Consider the following 5,144-nt stretch of genomic DNA (forward strand, 5'->3'; position numbering starts at 1 on the left):
ATCGTGTGCAAATCTTTGAATATATTTTTAGAGCGCGTTTAACTAGAATCTTTGCTTCTGGGGGGTCCCTGGTACAAAATATGATCAAGTCCTTATATATATATATATACTCAAGTCCTTGACATAGGGGCGGCAGTGGCTCAGGGGTAGAGTGAACTGGGAAACCGCAAGGTTCCCAGTTCGATCCTGGGCTGGGGCGCTCCCCCAGAGTTAGTGTCGAAGTGTCCTTGAGCAAGACGCTGAACCCCTAATTGCTCCCAATGAGCAGGTTGGTGCCTTGCATGGTTTCCTCCGCCATTGGTGTATGAATGTGTGTGTGAATGGGTGAATGTAATGCACAATCAATGTAAAGCGCTTTGGATAAAAGCGCTATATAAATGCACCATTTACCATGAAAACGTTTTTAAGAACCACTGATATAGTTAAGTTTTTCAGAAAACTGTTTGGATTTAGAAGACATTTGTAGAATCGGAACCTCAGGCCTTAATGGGTTAAGCTCGCTATTTAGAAAAGATCTGAAACCTTTCGAGGATTAGTTACAATCTTTGCGCCCATTAACTCAACCAGAGCCTTACATTAGAGAGTTCCGCCACTGAGAGTTCCCCCACACGCGGTTCATGTAAACTGGACATAGTGACAAACGTCCATATAGACTCCAAGGCATTCCGTAAACTTCCGGTTTAGGGCTTTGCACTATTGGCCGATAGAAGGCTATGTAGAAGACCTGGCCGTAACTCTCCTTGAATGGCTCTGCTCAACCAAAGCTCACATCCTAGGGCGAACCACCCGGAGGGCACTACCAAGCCACGCCCTGGAAATCCTCAAGTCAAACACCAAAGGCCTTGATAGGAGCTTCGTCCACTCTGCTTATAGACCCCTTATCAGACAACGTCACACTGATAAGAACCAGTATGCGCGCGCAGGCCGGCACCAAGTGAACCCCACCGCTCATAGGATGCAAAGTTAAAGTGGTCACTGCACTCGCGTGTAAAACTGCATCCCATCAAACTGTCAGATGCTGTTTTTCTCCCAGTGTGGAGGAAGGATTCTTACTGTGTGATCTCTCGCTCTTGAAATATATAATCCTTGCTTTCTGTTGTGTGTAAACAATAATAGCTATTCAAAGCAGTTGTCCCCAAACCCCACCTCCAGTGGCTGTCATAAGAATGGAGGGAGCGCTCTATGATCACGGCACCAGAGCCTGCTTGGCTCACGCAGCTGCAGCCCATCAAGCCTAATTTATGCTCCGTCCCACGCGCAGAGAACACGTAGAGAATACTAGACCTCCAAGCTCACAACGGTCGCATCCGCGACACGGTTGTGAGCTAGTATGTCAGCTATTATCAGTGCGCAATACCGTTGCGCGATGAAGTATATTTGTCTCGCTAGTGCACACCTCACTAGCCTACACACAAGAGGTTGAATGAACTGAAACCAGCGCACCCCAAAACAACAGGTTTGGGGATCTGTTGGGAATTGATTACATGAAACAGTCACCTGTGCGTCCAGTCTCAATGTTGGTAAACAAATAACTGGTCTATAACAGCATGGAACAGCCTTCCCTCTGCAGGTTGTTGGAGACATTACATCACGTGGTGTTTATGCCTTTAAGAGGCTGAACAAACACCTCAGTATGTGACTGTAATCCCATACATTTAATCATCCAACATTCAGTTTATAATACCCCTGACTGAGTAGCTGCAGATCAGAGATAGGAACTTTGAATTTTATTCATAAAGCCTGTATCTGCCCAAGCTTAATAATAATAATAAAAAAATAAAATAAAATGCTATTTAGAAATCAAAAACCTTTCAAGGATTGTTTAAATGTATCACATCCTGGGCCTTGGTTTGTGCCCATTAACTCTTTATGAGTGTGGTCTTCTAATTCAGAAGCTATTCTTCTAACAACATAAGGGGCAAAGCCCAACAGCCCAACAGGGTATTTCCAGCCTCAATGACCTCCATCAGATTTGGGACTTTTTGAGCATGGACCCAGGATACTGCCTTCATAGCCAGAAGCTGCCACTCATCCTGGGCTTCCATCTTGAAACCATGGAGCCAGATCAAAGCCAAAACAGTGGTCCACGTTTCCTGGTTCACCTGCCCAGGCATTGACTTTTCCACTTGGTCCTTGCTCTTCCCCAGTACATTTTCCAGGGTTGATGTCAGAGTCCAGAGGCATTCTGGAGGGAAATCAACTGCAGCAATGTGTCTTTGGGTGGCTGACGACTTTGAAACACAGCCCGGCACCTATCTAAAGCGTCATAGCTTTCCTCTGACATTAATGAGTATCTGGGTGGCTGATGACTTTTAGGCTCCATAAACCAGTGCTTATCTGCTTCGAACTCTTCTTGCATATATGCATCCATTCCCATTGGGTTTCCCATTCCAAATGCCATCGAACTTGGTACTGGAACATTTCTGCGTAACAGAGGTCCTTGTACGGCCTCCCCACTTCCTTTGTTGACAGCGATGAAGGCAGTGAAGACACTGCTCACTCCTGATTCGATACTGAGTTCCACCACCTTCTTCTTCTCTGCTTCATCCTGCTGCCCTCGCTGGTCTCTCTGCTCCAGCTCCAGGGAGCGAATCAGGGTCCGAGCCCCCAACCTGTGGACTGTCAGTCCAGTTCCCTCTGTTGGTGTGAGACTGAAGTGGAGCTGGCACTCAAAAGGTTGGTCTGCCAGCCTGTACGTCACTTTCACACTGCTTTCACTGGCACCTGAGCTCTCTCCAGTGAGCTGGGCATAAATGAGTGACCTCTGACCCTGGAAAAGGGCTGTGATGGGTGGAGACAGAGGTGTTACAGACACTCCCTTTGGCAGGTTCCACTGAAGGGAAATATCCACCACAGCTGGCTGCAGGGCAAAGCCGAGTGACTGCATCACTTTGGGTTGCATCCTCTCTGTTCCTGTGATGAACTGGGCATGACCTCCTCCCTGCTTGGACATCCCATTGATGAGAGCAGAGCTGGCCCCCTCCCCAATGCCAAAAGTGAAACACCTGTGATAGCCGGCATTCTTCTTCACTAGGTCAATAATGTCCTTGGTGTTACCCACCTCGCCGTCAGTGAAGACAAATAGTTGTCTGGGGTGACCGGGGATGCAGGATTGCTTGTATATATGTTTGAGGGGCCGAAGGATTTCTGTTCCTCCCATATCAGCTTTCATCATCTCAACCTTCTTCACAGCCTCCTCCATGGTGTCCTGTTTGTACTCCACGCTCTCGAGGAAGATGTGATCAAAGTTACTCCCAAAACCATAGATGTTAAAGTAGCAGCCCATGGGCAGGCTCTTAAGCAGGAGCAGCAGAGTATCCCTGGCACTGCCAATGCGAGTCTGACCATGCCCGGTGCCAAAATCCATGCTTCCAGAACGATCCATCAGGAACTCCCCGCATGAAGTCGCCGATGACATCACAGCTTTAGGGAACTCTGGGTACAAGCTCAGCATGACCACTGGGTCGCCCATCAGAGAGCCAGCTTTGACAGACTCCTATCCCGCCTCCACTACAGCACTGGGCTCGTGGGCGTCTTTGTAATAAATCAACAGCTCCACGTCTCTGTCAAACGTATGTCCTGCTGCCAGCCGGACCGTGGCCTGGGTCTGCTCTGTGTTGAGGTACTGAAGAGGGTCCAGGGAATAGTTGGACTCTACTCTAGAGACGGGTCGAGGAGAGCTCACTTGGGCAGAAAAGGACAGACTGTAGGGCACTAGAGAAGCTGGAACAGAGGTCACCCGATGCTGACCACTCCCTCCACCACCTTGAGGTTGGTATCGGGGATTGAGCACGGCAGGCAGACAGAATCTCAACCCGTCGTCAGCCTCCACGGCCAGCTCAGTGACGTACTCCAGCCTGATGGAGGCGCTCTCCCCCGGAGGCAGACTGCCCACGCTCAAAGAGAATACGTCGGGGCTCTGCTCGCTCTCCTCCAACAGGAAGGCCTGCCGGCCCGAGCTCAACGCGTCGTCGTACTCCCACCGAGCCTCCTGTTTCTCCTTCACCTCCGCCACGACCTCCGACTGTCCGCGCTGAAATGACAGACGGCAGCATCGCCGGGAAGAGGGAAGACAAAGACAGCCTCTATGGGGCTCTCCTCCTTGTTCTCGTACTGCAGAATGGAGGTCACTGTGGCCACATGGTCCCTCACCTCAACCTCCACCTCGATGCCTTTCAGAGGAACTGGGTCTTTGTTAGCAGAGAGCAGACCGCAACGGTTCACCATATTGTACATAGACCACCCGGGCGGAAACCTGTAAGTTAGAATGGATAGTCTGTCTATGTCGGGGTTTTGAGTCTGATGCAGAACCTTATACTGTTACAGGACATGGTGAGGTCACAGGACATGGTGAGGTAACAGGACATGGTGATGTCACAGGACATGGTGATGTCACAGGACATGGTGAGGTCACAGGACATGGTGAGGTCACAGGACATGGTGAGGTCATAGGACATGTTGACGTCACAGTGACAGGACATGGTGGTCACAGGACATTGTAACCAGTGGTGGAAAATGTACTCAAATGTTTTACTTAAGTAAAAGTATCAATACTGCAATGTAGAAATACTCTGTTACAAGTAAAAGTCCGGAATTAAAAATATACTTGAGTACAAAAGTATTGGTATCAAAATGTACTTAAAGTACCAAAAGTAGAAAGTGCTCATTATGCAGAATGTCACATTTCACAAGTTTTCAAATGTATTAAATGTATAAAAATCTTTTGAAAATAGCACATCTGCAAGCTCACAATGCGTCGCATCGCGATGCATTTTGAGCATGAGGATGACACAAATTGGAACTTTGAGATGAATAACATTATGCATTCAGCAACCTCAACCTGCTCATACATACTCTACCATACAGATTGTATAAGTTATATTGTATTAACATACTCTACCATACAGATTGTATAAGTTATATTGTATTAACATACTCTACCATACAGATTGTATAAGTTATATTGTATTAACATACTCTACCATACAGATTGTATAAGTTATATTGTATTAACATACTCTACCATACAGATTGTATAAGTTATATTGTATTAACATACTCTACCATACAGATTGTATAAGTTATATTGTATTAACATACTCTACCATACAGATTGTATAAGTTATATTGTGTTAACATACTCT

At 47.1% G+C, this 5,144-nt stretch overlaps 1 pseudogene across 1 annotated transcript; it reads right to left on the bottom strand.

Moving 5' to 3' along the window:
- Window positions 1-2,167: 2,167 nt before the first annotated feature.
- LOC308081820 (von Willebrand factor A domain-containing protein 5A-like) lies at window positions 2,168-4,227 on the bottom strand (annotated as a pseudogene). The gene has a single exon. The product of its transcript is annotated as a von Willebrand factor A domain-containing protein 5A-like (transcript).
- Window positions 4,228-5,144: the final 917 nt, after the last annotated feature.

The sequence above is a fragment of the Gymnoscopelus braueri genome (assembly GCF_963280865.1).
Source record: "Gymnoscopelus braueri genome assembly, chromosome: 3".
NCBI lineage: Eukaryota > Metazoa > Chordata > Actinopteri > Myctophiformes > Myctophidae > Gymnoscopelus > Gymnoscopelus braueri.